This window comes from Triticum aestivum, chromosome 5B (assembly GCF_018294505.1).
Source record: "Triticum aestivum cultivar Chinese Spring chromosome 5B, IWGSC CS RefSeq v2.1, whole genome shotgun sequence".
Classification (NCBI taxonomy): domain Eukaryota; kingdom Viridiplantae; phylum Streptophyta; class Magnoliopsida; order Poales; family Poaceae; genus Triticum; species Triticum aestivum.
In genome coordinates this window covers 256,071,070-256,091,522 of record NC_057807.1, presented here as the reverse complement: position 1 = coordinate 256,091,522, position 20,453 = coordinate 256,071,070, and the positions used below count along the sequence as shown (strand labels likewise).

Genomic DNA, 20,453 nt, shown 5'->3' with positions numbered 1-20,453 from the left:
TGGGGCCTTCACACATTGCGCCAGGCCCAAACTTACACCGACCTATATTTTAGTTGGTCCTTTTGTCGACCCAGCGCTTAGTTTGGCCCAAGTAGCGTTGGGCCATTAACAGGCTGAATATTGTACTAGCCTGTTATGGCCGAGATGAAACCACGGGCCTTTAGCAGGCCAAAATGCATGTTGGGCCTCAATTTTCATTAGTTGTTGATGGGCCTTTAACAGGCCGAAATGTAGACCGGGCCATTTTGGGCCTAGTTAGCTCACGAGCCGTTACCAGGCCGAAACATATCTCGGGCCTTAGTTGGCCCACCAATATCATGGGCCTTTAAGAGGCTGAAAGCTTAGCACAGGCATCAACGGGCCGAATTATGCGACATGCCTTTAACAGGCCCAAAGTCACATTGGGCTTAACTGTTGCCACCTTTAACACGGGCCGTTAGTGGGCCCGATGTCCCATTGGACCATATATGGCCCATGGGCAGCACGGGCCATTCCCAGGCCGAAAGTCACACCGGACTAAAATGGGCTCATGTCTACATCAGGCCTCTAACAGGCCGAAAGTCACTCCGCTGTAGTTGGGCCCAAATATTCTGCGAACAATTAACGGGCCAGATCTGGCTTCGGGCCGCAAATGGGCCCAAATATTGGGCGAACAATTAACGGGCCAGATCTGGCTTCAGGCCATAAATGGGCCTTTATTAAGCAGGCCGTTATTGGGCTGGCCCACTAGTACCTGACTAGTAGACTGCCCGTGCGTTGCCACAAGCTTTTTAAAATTTGTACTTGTTGCATATATAAACACAATGCATGTCAAATTTAACAGAGTAACAAATGAAAAATAGTTGAAACCCACTCCACTTGCAATAATTTTGATAAAAATGTAATTCAGTGACTTGTAATATCAGATTTGATGCACAAAGTTAAAAAAGTGGTAAAAAAATATACGACTCTTTATCGTACACTGCATTGTAATTGACAGATAGCACTTGATGTCTTTCTAAGCTTAAGACCGATCGTCTCACGAAGCATGCCCATTGTTATTATCCATTAATTGAAGACAACACATGAAGGATTGTGTTCCCCAAAAACAATTGTTTCCAAGATACTACATCCATTGACTTGATTACATTGTGCAATTGCATGGCAAATTATTACATATGAAAAGGCACTCGGAGGTGACCATTTAGGAACTACTGCAAAAAAACACATATTTTGTACCATTTAGGAACCATGGGTGCATAAAATATTTCAACCATTCCCCATCTAATATCCATAGCTCAAAAACACATATTACATATGTAATTAAGGCCGTTGTCCCTCACGGGTCGTCGACCTAATCTAACGTGCAGGTGGGATAGGGTACCCCTCATTCCTATAAATTCCTCTAGCTCTAGGCCGTTGTTCCTGCATGCCATTTTATTTTAGGCTCAAGGACCTCTAGCTCTAGGCCACCATGCTACAAGAGATGCAGAGAGTATACTCTTTAGGTGACGTTTTGTTCACTGGCTATCCTTGGATGGGCTGGGGACAGCCAATTTTCCTAGGGATTCCACTCGTTTGATTTGAGAGCGGGAGGGGACGAGGACAACCAGATACCTCCGAATATTCATTCAAAAGTTGGTTGCCGCGAGCCGCGAAAATCTGGCGGATGAGGCCAGCCACCCGCGTGTGCTGCCCTCTGTTACGTGCACGAAACGTTTTTTCTCCTCTCAAACTCCCCAAGCGAACAGAAAATATCCCCAATCCTCTAAGTCACGGTTTTTCTAAAACATGAATAGCAACGGCTGTAGCGGCGATTTTGGATCGGGGCTCGGGGTGGCGAAATGTGAGGCCAGCTAGGGCGCGTTGGGCGACAGATCCAACCATGGGGCAGCAGTGGGGCAAGCCAGGTCGTGCTCGAGGCCGCCGATGTGATGGCATGAGAGGCAGTCCCTCTCCCCTCTTTGTTATATTTGTTCCCACTGACTTCATCTCTCATTGCTACAGACACTTTACGACGACCCAGAGCAAGGAAAATGAGTAGGCGTGTTGATCATGCCTGATGGATGCGTGCACATGTTGGTAGATGCACCTTTGCGTTGACTTGTGCTGTGTGCGTGAGTGTTTTTATCAAGGAAAGATCTGCAAGATGTTGTCCCACTCTGATGTGTGTTCTTCATCGGAAGGCAAGTGATTTCGAGGGATCTCAGTGTGATGTATACACGTAACTGTACATGCATGGTGTATCAATTTCACATGTACCAATGTTGTAATTAATTAGTTTGGGCAAATATTGATTCTATGCATTTATTCTCCTCATTTACTTTAATGGAAAAAGATTTTCACTATAACCCATCTACATCATATCCATCCAACCAAACAAAAAGAGATGGCCATCCCATCAATCTCTAATCCTTACAACCAAACAAGAATCAAGGATATCCCCAACCACGTGGCTGAGGGTATCCCCAGCCAATCCCTCGTCACCCTCGAACCAAACGCCACCTTAGTGTATGAGAAAGTGTGAAATTATCTAGGGGGGCTTAGTAAGTTGTTTTCCGCCATAGTGTTACTCCAATCAAAGTCGACTTATACAGTGTATAAGGCAAAGTATCATATGAAAATGGGATATCACAAGCTGATGTTCTTTGATTGTAGATGGTAACACTGTTGCGTGTAAATTTGGGCCTCTGTGTAATATGGACTTCAGGGATGATGAATTGATGATACGATGTTTTGAGGAGCATTTTCAGCAAAAGCCCGGACCTTTTTTTAGCATCTCTAATATAAATGCCCTCAATAAAAAGTGTCAGATTTAATAGGTGATAAGGCAAGTCTACAATAATAATATCTTAACAAGCTTCAACATTGCACACACAACTTCTGTTTCTATAAAGAAATGTTATATAGAGATGATACCAATATGACATAGAACGCTAAAGCAGAGCTCTTAAAAGTAAATAAATAAAATGGAAGGGGAATGCGATATGCTTAAATGAGGGTTGAAGAATAAATAAATAGTAGATGGTTGTATTATGTGGTTGCAGATATAAGGGAAAAACTTTCTGACTAAAAATCCAAGATGGTCTGACTTAGCTCACTGCTCCAAAATGTAAGTATGCATGCCTTTGTTGAACCCCCACTATGTTTGCAAGGCATAGAGTCAAGCAAACTCCAAAAAAAAACAAGAACAGTCCATCCAACAATCTAAAAGATGGAGAGGATGTTATGTATTGTAATATGAATTAATTACAACATTAATTAGTAAGACAATAAAATGTATGATATTGATAAGAGAACAATTTCATGGATTGGTCTAAAGTGTTGCTATGCAAGCTCAGTTATCAATATAGTAACGCATCCGCTGCATTAGTTGAAAATTCCTGTAGCGAAATGGAACAGCCGAACTTAGTGGTGGGTATTGTGGTATAGTAGTAGCCTGATGATGATCTCAAAAGGCGCGTGATTTCCTTCATGCATGAGTTTCTTGATCATTGTACTACCTGAAACAGGCTGACATTAGAAAGATATCTATACAGAAACAGAGAGCAGATTGTTACCCTTGCTCAGATTTGACTTCTTCGCAAAGAAGATTGCCAGCAGTCAGATGGGCAAGCCCAAACTGGTTCAAGATCTAAACACACTGAGTACCCCTGCCACTGCCTCGCCCTCTTGCACCAGCAATGTAAGCCATGGACTGATCATCTCAAAGACTTCTACAGCTTCTATGGTGTATGAAAATCTCGGGCTTATGACCAAGATGAACTTGGTTAATAATGCAACTTATCATCTACTTCACCCTCAAGCTTAAGTAGAGTAGTAGACAAATTATCGTGAACTGCAGTAAGTAGAGTAGTAGACAAATTACCATCGACCTGGTTATGCATGCATGAGATGAGACGGATGGATTTTAGTAATACATGTACTTTATTTTGACCCAACCCTTTTGTCACACTCTGCGTGAACTTCTTACCAGAATGGTTATTCACATAAATCTCAACAATTGGTCGGACTTGCCATCTAGAAGCAATGCAACATGAAACCTCTGATAGTCCTTTCTGCGGGGAGGATAATCTAGTATTCCTTGAACAAATCATACATGATACATTTGATGGTCCTTATGCTCATATTGGTGTTGCCTTGGAAATTAGCATCCACTGCACCAATTTAGTGGATCTGCTAGTCTACGGAGCGATTCAGTTTGGCTATCTAGAAGATGATATAGAAACAAAGTCTCAAAAGCCATCAAATAATTACTTCTAAAATCTCTGCAATCTGCAAAACGGAAAAAAGTTTGAAAATATCAATGAAATATTATCTAACTACAAAATATTATCTATCAAAAGAAGATATTAACTATCTTAGAATCTTTCAGCGATAATGTACGTACAACAATTGCTATTAGAAAATATCCTACAATATAACTGATATTATTATTATTTCAGAATACCCCAAGACAGTACATAACTCATTATGAAGATTAACACTAAACATTACTAATATTATTATGTAACTTTTATATACTAAATGATAGTTTCAAGAAATCAGAAGATGTTTTTTCCTTCAATAATCTTAGTAAGACAAAACATCTTTTGGCATGGTACTTTTATTTACCAAAGAAAGAAAATACTCCGGTACTTTTGTCAGTTTCATTTGGATATTACCTAAAAGAATGCACATATTTAACATATATGGCATCACATTTGTGCAGAATCATTCAACAAAATGGTGTTCGAAGGAAGCAAGAATATCTGATCACAATCATGCCTCAACAGCAGAATCACATGATAGAAGACAAAGAGCTAGACAAAAGTTTTCTTTCATTCTTTGGCCTTTCATTTACCATAGAGCAAAAGCACAACCAGATGCCAAGAACATACCCAGTACAGAATGATACATATTGTGCATCCATTGCATGACTTAGGAGCACCATATGCCACACTAAACAAGCCTTGAAACCCAGAGTAACCGTCAGAATTTGGAAGACAACTAACTACGTCCCTTGCCTTTATGTACACCAAGGAGTTAATCCGTCAAGCCTGCAGAAACAAAACCATGATCGGAATAACAACATCAGTCCAGCTTATGTAGACTTTTATCTGCTGGAACATGGTTTCCTTCAACTCTTACTTGCAATTGTGATATCCTGTAAGGATACAAAACGTCTTAGTAAGATTGATAGAACACAGAGATCTGAATTATATATATCCAAAATATGTACCCTATCATTTGGAATTGTGAGTGTACCACAACTGGAGCGTTCGGTGGCAAGGGATATGTTCATCACGGAACAGTGGGATCTAGGAAGATGGAGGCTCTGGTGATGGAGCAGTGAGGGGCAAGGCCTGCCAAGACAACAGCAAACATGGGTTTATAGAGATTCTCACCTTGTACCCGATCTTCCTGCCTCCGCAAGCTTCTCGACCTCTGTCTTCAGGATGCATCCTCTTCTTCCCCTCCTCTCCCATTCACGTGTGTGGTTCACTACTGTATATGCAGGTATGCAACTGTATGCACAAAATTCAAGTTCAGAACTTATAAATAAATGTTGCATTGCACGTGAACTCAAGAGATACATATTAGAAATTCAGAAATAGACAAACTTAATTTCTGGTTCAATCAACACACGAATTCGGAAAGGAATGGGAAGGGGGTGAAGCCGGAGTTAGAGGAGATGACATGGACCTTGATAACAAATCTCGCGACGGCGACGGTCATGTGAACGATCATGTTGAGCTTGCAGATGGTTACCCCTGCAAGTCTTCTGCTCTACCATCAGCAGCTGTCGCAAGCACAGGACGCGCGCCCCGCCATGTGCGGTCAAGCATTGCCACCCCCACTAGGTAGCCCGACAGCACGCCGTCCGCCGTCACCGTCGCCATGACTCATCCCACGGTGATGCATCAGATCGGGGGAGGCCTCTAGCACGGAAGAGAGGACTTGGCTGGAGATGGAGGGCCGGGGGGAGAGGATGGGCGGCGGCGGCGACGGTGGCATGTGCGCGTGTGGTTTTTGCCCTAGATGGTTCTGCACGTCTGGGAGATGCAGGAGAGAGGAGGAGGAACCGGTGGGGTGGGCTGGTTTTTCCGGTTCGTACTATTGAGTAGGCTGGACTGAAGATTGGTTGGGCCAAAAAAACGGAGGGGAGGTGATCGTGCGAAGGGATCGATTAGGGGAGGTGGGAAACGAACGAAGCGAACGAACAACCTACGTACTGAGACATTAGGAGTAGAGATTAAGTTCTATGGGCATTTGACTGGGCTGGCCTTTTTAACCTATATGGGCCTCTGTTGGGCCCAGCCACGTGTCGACGTATCATAGGCATGTCTCCTTCAATGGACGGGCGACATCTAGCCCACTGAGGAGCTGACAGGTGTTCCCTTCGGCCAATCAGAATTTTACATGTGAAAATTTCCCATTGGTCAGGGCTGTTAACGGGTTATCGGATCCAAAATCCGACCGAATAGCTTAACGGTGTTTCGTTACGGTGGATGCCACGTGTCGGTCACCCTTGATGAAAGCACTTCTGTGACGCGTGATTTATCGTTATGGAAGTGGACACTTCCGTGATGATAATTTTGGTAATGTCATGGAACACTTCTACGACAGCACATGTATGACTATCTTGATTCTGTCATAAATTTGTCATGGATGTACATGCATGACAAAAAACGCGACCTACTGTGACAAACACGTATCATCACGGAAGTGTATTTTTTTTGTAGTGAGGGTGGTCGTATTGGCCATGAAGGATTTAATAATCCGGCTATGGCTTGCTGAAGCCATGCCCAGCAGTTACTTCAGCTTGATGCCATAAAGCGGTTGGTCTGCATTGAAGGTGCGCGAATGGCCTTCGCCCGTGTCAAAGTGCAATGTGCGAAGATGAACGCCGTCAAGCTCGCGGCCGAGGGACCGCCCACAGGCAAAGAGCACCGCACCCCTGAGCGATATTTTAACAATGTCCTGGAAGGAGCTTGCATTGTGGAGGGCCAATGTGCGAAGGACGTCATCTTTGAACGAGTATATTCATGTAATTCAGTCATGTACTTATGAGACAAAGCCCTATGTAAAATATATTGCTTGCTTTTGTTTAAAAATATTTCCTGCTATGCGTCCATTTGTGCAATCTGAGGGTTGGCCAGTCGTCGGCTTCAGCCCCCACGTAGGTAGTACGAGGGTGTTCGGTTGGCACCAAAACACGCTTGATCCAAGAGTTTGGTCCTTTAAGGAGGTGTTAGCATTGCGAACCAGGCAATCGAACTATATGGCTTTATCACCCTCACTTAGCCATAGGAGATAGACAATAGAAATGTCTGCGCATCCCCTAGTCAGTATTCGTCTATCCGGACTAGGGCGCCGTAGGCACCTGATCGGTTAAGAGCCGATCCTTCGCGTATAGTGGAAAAAATTGCAAGAGATTTGAATATGGCCGCCGAATAGCTGACCAGCTCTCGCCTTATCATGACAAGTTTTCGGCTTTCTCTACTGAGGTGCTTAACCGGGTGAACCGGAAACACAATCGCAGTAGTTCTCCCTTTACTACCCTAGCCGATAGGACGGAACGTAAGGTAGCAAGCACAGGAGCCGGGCAACCCAACTATTGACCAAAGACATGATTCGGAGCCGATGCATATAATGCAAAATTCGGGGCACCGAATTATACTATGAAAAGTATTCGGACTTGTCGTACACGTAGGGAGCTCAATAGAGTCCCTGGCGAGGTAAGTCATGCCGAAGTGTATGGGGTAATCGACAAAATAGTAAAATATGGAAGAAAAAGTAAGTCAGGACCTTATAGGTTGAGCTGAAGAACTGTTTCCATTATGGTCTGATTAATACGTTAAAGCATACTTGTACAAATGATGTGATAAGCAACAGGGCCATTTAACATGCCGAAACCAAGGGAGAGCTACGTACGGGTCCTGAGAACAGGCAAAGCGATCTTCAAGAAGGCCATCAAGATGTTCTGTGACACGTCTATGCTGCTTTCCTCCTTGGTATGTTTATCCTTCGAAAGGATCGACAATCTGGCCTTCAGGAGGGGTCCATGGGAAAGAAACCTAAAAAGGATAAAAATAAAAGTGAAAGAATTAGGGTCCAGGTAAGGTCGAGCCGTATGTTGGACCATGATCGTGCTATGCCTCCGTCTGTGCCCATGGTATTTTTAGTGCGTAGTTGTGTACGCGCGGTACATATGTCGCAATTTGGTCGGGACGGAGACGGAGGCCGAATTGCTAGTCGAGCTCCTGACGAGCCGGACTGTCGTGGCACTGAGTAGTCCGGACTCGTTTAATAGTGTCCGGGGCTTGGCCGCTGAATTGATATTCTGCTTGAGAAGACCGCCCTGTACTTCTGCTGCTAGGGCTGCGGTGTGCTCCTTGGTGCGGGGGGAGCGTTCCATGTTCCCATTGACTGTTATAACACCACGTGGCCCGGGCATCTTGAGTTTGAGATAGGCATAGTGTGGGACCGCATTGAAGCGAGCGAATGCGGTTCGTCCCAAGAGTGCGTGATAGCCGCTGTGGAAGAGGACGATGTCGAAGATCAAGTCCTCGCTTCGGAAGTTGTCCGGCGAACCAAAGATGACCTCCAATGTGATTGAGCCCGTGCAATGAGCTTCTACACCTGGTATTACTCCTTTAAAGGTAGTTTTTGCGGGCTTGATTCTTGACGGATCAATGCCCATTTTCCGGACTATGTCCTGATAAAGCAGGTTAAGGCTGCTACCTCCATCCATGAGGACTCGCGTAAGGTGGAATCCATCAATGATTGGATCCAGAACCAGTGCGACCAAGCCGCCGTGACGAATACAGGTCGGATGGTCCCTGCGATCGAAAGTGATCGGGCAGGATGACCAAGGATTGAATTTATGGGCGACTGGCTCTATCGCGTAGATGTCCCTGAGCGCGCGCTTGCGCTCCCTCTTGGGGATGTAAGTGATGCATATCATGTTCACCGTTTTTACTTGGGGGGGGGGGTTCTTCTGACCCCTTGTGTTCGATGGACGGGGATCCTCGTCATCGTCCTCACTAGGCGACCCCTTTTCCTTATTATCGACATTTAACTTGCCGGCCTGTTTAAAGACCCAACATGTTCTATTGGTATGATTGGCAGGCTTATCGGGGGTGCCCTGGATCTGACATGGTCGATCGAGTATTCGGTCCAAGCTGGACAAGCCCGAATTGTTTCTTTTAAATGGCTTCTTTCGCTGACCGGACTTAGCACCACTGAATCCGGCATTTACCATCGTGTCTTCGTTGTTATCACTGTTGTTCTGACGCTTATGCCCGTTGCGTCGGGGCTTGCCGTTGCTATTTCTGGCCTCTGAGGTGCCAGGTTCGCTTGCATTGTTGCTGCTACGGGCTAGCCAAGTGTCTTCGCCCGCGCAAAAACGGGTCATAAGTGCCGTGAGGGCTGCCATGGACTTCGGCTTTTCTTGGCCGAGGTGTCGGGCGAGCCATTCATCGCAGATGCTATGTCTAAAGGCCACTAGGATTCGACATCCGGACAGTCGATGATCTGGTTCTTTTTGGTTAGGAATCGAGTCCAGAATTTCCTGGCTGACTCTCCGGGCTGCTGCACTATGTGACTTAGGTCATCGGCGTATGGAGTCAGACGTATGTACCTTGGAAGTTGTCGCAGAAGGCGTCTTCCAGGTCCTCCCAGCTGCCGATGGAGTTTTCCGGCAGGCTGTTTAACCAGTACCGAGCTAGTCCCTTGAGCTTTAATGGGAGGTATTTGATGGCGTGAAGATCATCACCACGGGCCATATGAATATGGAGAAGAAAGTCCTCAAACCAAACCGTGGGATATGTTGTTCCATCGTATGATTCGATATTTAGGGGTTTAAACCCTTCGGGGAATTCATGCTCCATTACTTCGTCAGTGAAGCAGAGGGGGTGTGCGGCGCCTCTGTATCGGGCCAAGTCATGACGCAGTTCGGATGGAGTCCGTATGCGGTTTTCGGCCCGGGCAGGGTTATGCCTGGTGCGTCCGGCTAAGTGGCCGTCTTCGTGTATTGGGGCGTGCCCCCGTGATCCGTAGATCGATCTTGTCTGACCTGCTCTGTTTTCCAAGTCTTGTCGTAGGTCATACGTGTATTCCTGAGTTGTTATATCTCTGCTTTTTACGGTGAGGTAGTACAGGTTGGTGTTCGGCTTGAGCTGCTGTTCTGCCCCGGCCACGTGGTGGTCGGTCAGCCGTATTATTAGCTGTTGGGACGGGCTCTAGCACCTCGTCATCGAATTGAGGCAGCAGCTTACGCTTCAGGTAACTCTTGGTTGGGCGTCCGAGGCCGTATTCCTCGGCTGCCAGGACGTGAGTCCATCTATCGTTGAGCAGATCTTGGTTAGCTTGAAGCTGCTGCTTCTTCTTATTCAGGCTCCTTGCAGTGGCTATTAGCCGGCGCTTGAAGCGTTCCTGTTCAAGGGGTCCCTCAGGCACAATGAAGTATTCGTCGCCCAGGCTCGCCTCATCCTCGGGGGTGGTAGATAATTACTGTCCTCCAAGTCTTCATTAACTGTAAGTTCATCAGGGCTGAACTGCCCTTCTTCCCGTTCATCCTATTTGGAGGTTGGCTCGACGGGGTCTTCTCGGTCTTCGGCATTATCCAGAGTATTATTGTCTCCGGTGCCGGTATTACTGTCCTTTTCGTGACGCGGCTTAGAGCGGCGCCGCTGACGTCGGCGCTTTGGTTGAGTCTCAGGAGGTTTGTCGTCAACTGGCTCTTTCTCTTTATCATCGTCGCCTTCTTTAGGTGTGTCCACCATGTATACGTCATACGAAGAGGTGGCCGTCCATCGGCCAGTAAACGGCGGATTTTGGGCCTGCTCCTCTCCGGCATCGTCGTTCCATGTCGTCGATGTCTTCGGAGCCATAGTCGAGCATGTCGGTTAAATCTTCGACAGTGGCTATGAAGTGGGTGGTGGGTGGGAAGTAAAATTCCCTATTCTCAGCCCCTAGAGTGGGCCGGATACTGTTCTGATGCTCCTCCGTAATGATGAGGGATCGCATTAAGTCCAGAGCCTCGCTTAAGGGCGAGGTTTGGCCAGGGAGAAGAGAGTTTGTGGGGTATGGCAGGAAGGAAACTCCTGGGCCGAGCTTAGGCAGTGCTGATTCCAAGGGTCCGGAACCAGTGTCCGGAGTAGAGTCCGTCTTCATGATGATTGCCGGTGGCACTATTTCCTCTGATTCTCCCATATTAGGCTCTATAGCTGCAAAGAGTCCGTCGTGTTTTAGAATCCCGTTTTCGGGCCTGGCGACGCGCTCCGGATCCAAGGCCAGAGCGGAGATCGGGGTCGTGAACCCTTGGAAGATCAAGTCTCCTCGGATGTCAGTGACATAATCCAGACTTCCAAAACTAATCTGGTGACCAGAGGCATAGCTGTCGATCTTCTCTAGATGGCCAAATGAGTTGGCCCGCAGTGCGAAGCCGCCAAACACAAAGATCTGACCGGGGAGGAAAACCTCCCTCAAGGCAGCATTGTTGTAGACGATTGATGGAGCCATCGAGCCTTCTGATGAAGACACAGAGGAACTCTTAATGAAAGCACCAATGCCAGTGTCAAAACCGGCGGATCTCGGGTAGGGGGTCCAAAACTGTGCGTCTGAGGATCGAAGGTAACAGGAGACAGGGACACAATGTTTACCCAGGTTCGAGCCCTCTTGATGGAGGTAATACCCTACTTCCTGCTTGATTATCTTGGATGAATATGGGGGTTACAAGAGTTGATCTACCTTGATATCATAATGGCTAAACCCTAGATGTCTAGCCTGTATGATTGTGATTCTGCCTCTACGGACTAAACCTCTGGTTTATATAGACACAGGAGGGGCTAGGGTTGTACAAAGTCGGTTTATAGAGAAATGAATCTTCATATCCGAACGCCAAGCTTGCCATCCACGCAAAGGAGAGTCCCATCCGGATACGGGAGATAGTCTTCTGTCTTGTATCTTCATGGCCCATCAGTCCGACCCACATCACATAGTCTGGACGTCCGAGGACCCCCTAATCTAGGACTCCCTCAATGAGTTCTTAGACGAAATATTTCGGACAAAACAGATAATTACGACACATAGGCTAATGCATGAAACACTCAGATGATAAAGGTTCTTAAACAGATAAAGTACATCATCTAGACCTTCTTGGCATGCTTGATCATGATGCTGCGGCTGTCTGTGTACACGTCGGTTACGGGAAGCAGGCACGCCCTCATGTCCAAGATCCGCCTGTACATGTCGTTGCATGCGTATGCGTCCTTGGCCGTGTAGGTTATGTAGGCTAGATTCAGAGGTACCTTCCACATGTTCAGGTCCTTGCTATCATTGTCTTCTTTCATGTTAGCGTAGTAGGGGTCGATGATGGTCTCGGTGAGGTCAACCACGAAGTCCTTCTCCTGTCCGTTGCCGATGATCTTGTATTTCTTCTGGATGTCAACAAGCTTGTTGCACCAGATAGCTAAATCATCACATTCTTCCTTCTCTCCAGCGTAGCGAAGGTGCAGTTGGCGCTGCCGATGAAACGGACAAATGCCCCAGAACCTCTGATGGCCCTACATCAGTGGTATACGATAACCTCGTCCCGCACGCATACCTGGGCGATGGCGATCTGCTGGCCATTATCAGGAGACGAATGGATGGGCACAAGGTCTAGTCCTACGACCTTGTGCTTCTGCTTTGTTGTCCTGTAGGTACTGGTCGAATTCAACGAGGCAGAGCTTCACCGAGTCCGAATCGTTGGTGTACATCACATCCAACTTGGTGCAGCCATGGGACTAAACCGCGAACTCAATGGTGAACTCCTTGCTGAAGTCTATATCCACCAGGCTCACCCCTCGGATCGCCATTGGAGTCTCTTCAAGTGAACGAGTGGGTAGGCAGCGGCAGCAGTTCGTTTTTCAGCTCTTGGGGAACTGGATTCAACAATAAACTGAGTGTGTACATGCAACAACAGTTACTACCCCTCCCTCACCCGATGCACGCCTGGCAGAACATGCACCCTCAGCGCATTCAAACACCTCCATTAAGAAACCTATTCCGGCCACACGTCGGTTCACGAGCGGGTCTGTATTGATACTGTAATAACAAGTGTTAGTGGTTACTTTACTTAAATTTAATTATCTCAGTTCATGGGCTCGTTCTATCAGTGCCACAGGATCAACATGCACAACAATAAGAATTATTATTCTCAGGATGCACATGATCGGCACATTTTCGCACTTTCACATAGATAATACTAGCAAGTTTGAACTATTTGCTATGGTTGCTGTCCTCCGCATCATCATGCCGTGTTTCCCTGCTTGCAAGATTCAGAACCAACAAATAATATTCAAATACTAAATAAAACAAAGATGCCTACACATCTCATTGATTCCTAGCTTGCAAGATTCAGAACCAACAAATAAGATTCAAATAATAAGTACAACAAAGATGCCTACACATCTCATTCAATCCAAGCTTGCAAGATTCAGAACCAACAAATAAGATTCAAATAATAAGTACAACAAAGATGCCCACACACCTCATTGATTCCCTGCTTGCAAGATTCAGAACCAACCCATTAGAGCCTTTTGATAAAGTGAATATCGGGATTAAATCCATCTTGGCTAGCCATGTCATACAACCCAAGAACTTGGCGAATGCTCTTGACCATCACAGCATGTGTAGTTGAGTATTCCTGTTTGCACAACACAAATAAGAAAGAGCATGATTACTATAATTGTGGCACTCCTTGAACTCAACCTGCAGCTCCACTCGATGATTCAATTCATGCGCCTTTTTCTGTAGTTCACCTGAAATGAAGCAAAGATTGAATCATTCAGCTAGCAAGAAGTACTTGATCTCGTGAGCTGGCAGGTTCTTCTTTAGTCGTTGCATTAAAATTGAGCAACATTAAGGTTGGTTGTCCTGCTCATGTAAGGTGCAACTATAATTTACTTATCCTTTTGTGCAGTTCCACTAAAATAAAGTGCCATTGTGGTGACAGTGACGACTCATCTAACAAAAGCTAATAAAATGTTGCATGAGATCACCAGCAAAATTTGATGGAGATTTTTGAAACTCCAAGCACCATTTTGTGAAGTTCCACCAAAATTGAGAGATGTTGCCCACATGACATTTTAGTTGGACTGCACAAGGCACTCATTCCAAAAAAAATGTTTTGTGTAGTTCACCAAAAGGTCACAATAGCAACAAGGTGAATTGGATATCCCTATCTGCACAAAAAGATAGAAAGTAAACAATTGCTGGTCAATAAGAATATACGAAACATACACGAAATGGAAAGAAGCATCTTCATTATGTTCATGGCAATCACGCAAGGGTAGTAGAAATTTTAAAACGCCAGCAATGCTTCATGTTACCGGAAGCATTACGATCAGCTATGACATTCGTCAAATATGGGATTACTTTAATGGTGGCATTGCTTCTTTACCAGATACAGTAAATCAACAACAGCTAAAGAGTTGGTTTAAGGGCATGGGACCGTGGGAACACCAGGACACTCAACAACGTAAAGAAGCAACTTACTTATCATACTGGGAAAATAGCAGGAGTACCATTTGTAACACAGTTTAATTGCATCATATCACTTGAGGCATTAGATTAACAATAACAATGGATAGACATGTCCTTAAGGTAACAGTGTGATCGCTTCATTTTACATGCACCCTTACATTAACAACAACAAAAGGTTGGTATAAGGACATGCGACAGTGGACGCATCAGCACAATGTACGTACAAGGAGGCATAAAGTGGTGATGCCGAGTTTGTTCATGCTCTGTGAGGGCAGCAAATCGAATCCTGGAGACCTTTTACTATGTGAGGGTAGCAAATATAATCCTGGAGACCTTTTACTATGTGAGGGCAGCAAATCTAATCCTGGACATACTCTGTTGACTTGTCCACCAGCCGCCACTTTCTATCCTTTTTCCAACCAATAATAGATTTGTTCCTTATCCAGTTTGTACTGAGTTTTCCCATTATTTCCCTTTTCGACCAAGAGACCGGTTGGGTATTCGGTCTCTACTACTTTCCCCCTGTTATTTCCTCTTTGAATCAAGTCCTAGATGCATGCTATGACTCCCCCCTTCTTCGTTGTTTGAACCAAGTCCAAGATTCGAATACATGAAGTAGCTTTACCTCTAATAATACTAAAAATTTAGGTGGATTTGGAAGAGTTGATGTAAGTAGAAAAAGATGCACATGCAGACACGTGGGGAGCTGGGACAGTAGAGCAAGGCCGCTTTCGAAGAACTTGTACCTGAGGTTCATCGTTGTCGGCGTCGGTAGGTCTGATCTGCGCACAATACGGCAAGGAGGAAGAAGGGTCGGAGGACCTCCCGAGTCGGTGCTGTGTCGAAGAGAATGACACTGGCAGAGGATCGGGCCCCGCCAGCAGCTATGGGTTTCCTCCCTCGCTGGTGATGACCGCGTGAATGATGCACCTTTTAGTCCTCTACACACACCGGCCGAAGGGATCCGGCCGGATCCGTGACCAGCGATGAGCAAAGAGAAAATGTCGCTACTGCTATCTTGTTTAGATCTGGAGAGGATGAGAGAATGAAGAGAGCAACCCTAGTAAAGCAAGTGCTCAGGCCCCTGCGTACATATATAGTGGAGTGATTATCTTTTTCTCTCCACAACAAGCGTTTCAATTTGTGTACATGGCAGTGAACAAAAGAAACTCCCTATATAAGGTGACTAACTGTATGACTCCTACTTACTACTAGTAGTAGTATTGTTCACTTGTGCTCCCCGGCTCTCCATTCATTGAACAACCCCACGGGTGAATAAACATATGGTACTAGTATTTATATAGAACGAACAAGCTCGAACTATTTTCATGTAGTTAAAAGTTGGGGGCGGGGATTTTCCCGGGCAGTACGCGCGATAGTTTTCGCGTAGGCTCTTTGATAGAGAGGCGAGGAGGGTGAGGGAGTACCGGATTCAACTTACTTACTGTTGGAAAGGTCGGGTTGTGCGATTTGACGGCGTGTTACTGCTGGAAAGACTTGTGATATGACTACTCACTATAGTCATGAATTACTAGCGCTACGACCGGGTTGATGCCCCCCTTCCATTCCGCACTCTAATCTGGTGCATGACACGTTCACCCAGATGCTGGCTCTCCCACATGTCGGCAAAGTACGTAGTAAGAAGGAGCAAAGAATCATGTGGTATATACTAGTACTACTACTCACGTCGGAGGACTGCGAACCACGGTAGCCCAGTGAACCAGCAGTGGGAACCACGGCAGCCCAGTGAACCAGCAGTAGAAAACAATGTGGTGATATGGCCATAAAAAACAATGTGCTATGGCCCAGACTGTAGCATCTACAGTACTACTTCTCTTTGTTTGGATCCCTAAGTTAGAGCTAGTTTGGGTTGAAATAGCCTCAAATTATCCAAACAGGAGGGGTTAGTTTGAGCTAGTTTGCTCTAACCCAGCTAAAAAACTAGCCCGGTGGAGAGGTTTGGTTATTTCTCCTCGGGCCCACTGAAATAGAACTAAAAAATCTCCCCTGTCCACACCAGATCGCTCCCTCCGCCCCCTCGCACGACTCCTCTCTGTTCCTCATCGGGCCGCCCGCCCAAGCGCCACTCCGCCGCTCGCCCTCTCTCTCCTCCTCCCACCCTCTTACTCCGGCCTCCACCGCTCTCCTCCGGTCGCCCTCTCCCTCTGGCCTTCGAAGCTCGCCCCGCTCCCCTTCACCGATCATTTTTCTCCCTCTGTCGTGCGCGGCGGCGGCGCATCTACCAGGGAGGTCGCGAGAGGGGTTGAGTTTGTTCGTTCCTTCCCTGTCTCACAGCCATATCATTGATCTTGCTCGCTCTAGCACTAATTCTGATTTGGAAAAGTAGATCCTGATTAAACTTGGTATATATTTGTGGTGCACGCATGGAATTGTTTGATGATGCTTGAGGAGCTATTAAATCTTTCTAGAGGCCCAAAGATTCAGTTCGCCTTTCTAGGTATTTCAGTTTGAGGCTTGCATTATTTCTAGAGGCCCAAAGATTTGGTTCGCAGTCATCGGCAAGCGGCCCTGCTACCCATGCCGGTGTCGACCTCAACTCGCAAGCGCCAGCGTCGGAGGGGTTCCCGGGGCTTGGGATCTACAGAGCCTTCCTCCAGAGTGACGATGACGAGCTCCTCCCTGGATGCGTGAGGGGCTCCGGGCTCCCTCCCTATTGTGAATGTCTTCCGTGATGAGTTAGCTCATGCTTTGTTTCATGGAGTGTATTTTGTTGTGAAGCTTGATTGACGACTTGTATGTTTAAGTGGGATATCTCATTTGTATGGACAAAGTAAAATTTATCATGTTTTGCATGCTTGATTTGTAAAGATGGTTCGTTTATGTCAATTGTGAGCGGGAGGAGGCTACACAAGAGGTGGCCACACCAAATCCAGCAGGAAATAGGGTCCAAAGTGAAGGAAATATGCCCTAGAGGCAATAATAAAGTTGTTATTTATATTTCCTTATATCATGATAAATTTTTATTATTCATGCTAGAATTGTATTAACCGGAAACTTAGTACATGTGTGAATACATAGACAAATAGAGTGTCCCTAGTATGCCTCTGCTTTACTAGCTTGTTAATCAAAGATGGTTAAGTTTCCTAGCCATAGACATGAGTTGTAATTTGATGAACGGGATCACATCATTAGAGAATGATGTGATGGACAAGACCCATCTGTTAGCTTAACACTATGATCGTTTAGTTTATTGCTATTGCTTTCTTCATGACTTATACATGTTCCTATGACTATGAGATTATGCAACTACCAAATACTGGAGGAACACTTAGTGTGCTATCAAACGTCACAACCTAACTGGGTTCTTATAAATATGCTCTACAGGTGTCTCCGATGGTGTTTGTTGAGTTGGCATAGATCGAGATTAGGATTTGTCACTCTGATTGTCAGAGAGGTATCTCTGGGCCCTCTCGATAATGCACATCACTATAAGCCTTGCAAGCAATGTGATTAATGAGTTAGTTATGGGATGATGCATTACGGAACGAGTAAAGAGACTTGCCGATAACGAGATTAAAATAGGTATGATGATACCGATGATCGAATCTCGGGCAAGTAACATACCGATGACAAAGGGAATAACGTATGGTGTTGTGCGGTTTGACCGATAAAGATCTTCGTAGAATATGTAGGAGCCAATATGAGCATCCAGGTTCCGCTATTGGTTATTGACCGGAGATGTGTCTCGGTCATGTCTACATAGTTCTCGAACCCGCAGGGTCCGCACACTTAACGTTCGATGACGATTGGTATTATGAGTTTATGTGTTTTGATGTACCAAAGGCTGTTCGAATTCCCGGATGAGATCACAGACATGACTTGGAGTCTCGAAATGGCCGAGACATAAAGATTGATATATTGGAAGGTTATATTCGGACACTGGAATGGTTCCGAAGTGTATCGGGTAAATTCCGGAGTACCGGGAGGTTACCGGAACCCCCCGGGGGATTAATGGGCCACAATGGGCCTTGGTGGAGAAGAGAGAGGGCCGGCCAGAGGTGGCGCCCCCCCTTGCCTAGTCCGAATTGGACAAGGGGATGGGGGGCGCCCCCCTCCTTCATTCTCTTCTCTCCTCTTTCCCTTCTTCTCCTTCTTGGACTAGGAAAGGGGGGAACCTACTCCTACTAGGAGTAGGAATCCTCCCCTTGGGCGCGCCCCTTGTGGTCGGCCCTCCTCCTCCCCTCTATATACGGGGGAGGGGGGCACCCCATAGACACACAAGTTGATCTTTAGCCGTGTGCGGTGCCCCCTCCATAGTTTTACACCTCGGTCATATTGTCGTAGTGCTTAGGCGAAGCCCTGCGCCGATAACTTCATCATCACTGTCACCACACTATTGTGCTGATGAAACTCTTCCTCGGCCTCAGCTGGATCAAGAGTTCGAGGGACGTCACCGAGCTGAACGTGTGCAGATCGTGGAGGTGCCGTGCGTTCGGCACTTGATTGGTTGGATCACGAAGATGTTCGACTACATCAACCACATTACTAAACACTTTCGCTTTCGATCTACGAGGGTACGTGGACACACCATCCCCACTTGTTGCTATGCTTCTCCTAGATAGATCTTGCGTGATCGTAGGCAAATTTGTTGAAATACTACGTTCCCCAACAGTGGCATGCGAGCCAGGTCTATGCGTAGATGTTATATGCACGAGTAGAACACAAAGAGTTGTGGGAGATAATAGTCATACTGCTTACCAGCATGTCATACTTTGATTCGGCGGTATTGTTGGATGAAGCAGCCCAGAACGACATTACATGACCGCGTTCATGAGAATGGTTCTACCGCCATGCTTCGCACACAGGTGGCTAGTGGCTGTCTGTTTCTCCAACTTTAGTTGAATCGAGTGTGACTACGCCCGGTCCTTGTTGAAGGTTAAAACAACACACTTGACGAAAAATCATTGTGGTTTTGATGTGTAGGTAAGAACGGTTCTTGCTAAGCCCATAGCAGCCACGTAAAACTTGCAACAACAAAGAAGAGGACGTCTCACTTGTTTTTGCAGGGCATGTTGTGATGTGATATGGTCATGATGTGATGATATAATTGTTGAATGAGATGGTCATGTTTTGTAAAAATTATCGGCAACTAGTAGGAGCCTTATGGTTGTCGCTTTATTGCATGAAATGCAATCGCCATGTAATTCCTTTACTTTAACACTAAACGGTAGCGATAGTCGTATAAGCAATAAGTTGGCGAGATGACAACGATGCTTCCATGGAGATCAAGGTGTCAAGCCAGTAACGATGGTGATCATGACAGTGCTTTGGAGATGGAGATCAAAGGCACAAGATGATGATGGCCATATCATATCACTTATATTGATTGCATGTGATGTTTATCCTTTATACATCTTATTTTTCTTAGTATGGCGGTAGCATTATAAGATGATCTCCCACTAAATTTCAAGGTGTAAGTGTTCTCCTTGAGTATGCACCATTGCTACAGTTCATCATGCCGAGACACCACGTGATGACCGGGTGTGATAAGCTCTACGTTCACATAAAATGGGTGCAAGCCAGTTTTGCACACACCGAATACGTGGGTTAAACTTGACGAGCCTAGCATATGCAGATATGGCCTCAGAACACTGAGACCGAAAGGTCGAGCGTGAATCATATAGTAGATATGATCAACATAGTGATGTTCACCATTGAAAACTACTCCATCTCACGTGATGATCGGACATGGTTTAGTTGATTTGGATCACGTGATCACTTAGATGATTAGAGGGATGTCTATCTAAGTGAGAGTTCTTTAGTAATATGATTAATTGAACTTTAATTTATCATGAACTTAGTACCTGATAGTATTTTGCATGTCTATGTTGTTGTAGATCAATGGCCCGTGCTACTGTTCCTTTGAATTTTAATGCGTTCCTAGAGAAAGCTAAGTTGAAAGGTGATGGTAGCAACTACACGGAATGGGTTCGTAACTT

General features: G+C 45.9%; 1 long non-coding RNA gene across 4 annotated transcripts; it reads right to left on the bottom strand.

Moving 5' to 3' along the window:
• Positions 1-3,887: 3,887 nt before the first annotated feature.
• Positions 3,888-6,082, bottom strand: LOC123111242 (uncharacterized). Of its 4 annotated transcripts, none has more exons than XR_006454316.1 (5): positions 5,665-6,082; positions 5,201-5,486; positions 5,110-5,125; positions 4,860-5,018; positions 3,888-4,254 (listed from the first exon to the last, which is right to left on the bottom strand). It is a non-coding gene; the product is annotated as an uncharacterized lncRNA (long non-coding RNA). The 4 variants fall into 4 exon arrangements; XR_006454317.1 differs by having other exon boundaries at positions 5,227-5,486; XR_006454314.1 differs by having other exon boundaries at positions 4,860-5,125.
• Between the last annotated feature and the right edge of the window lie 14,371 nt (positions 6,083-20,453).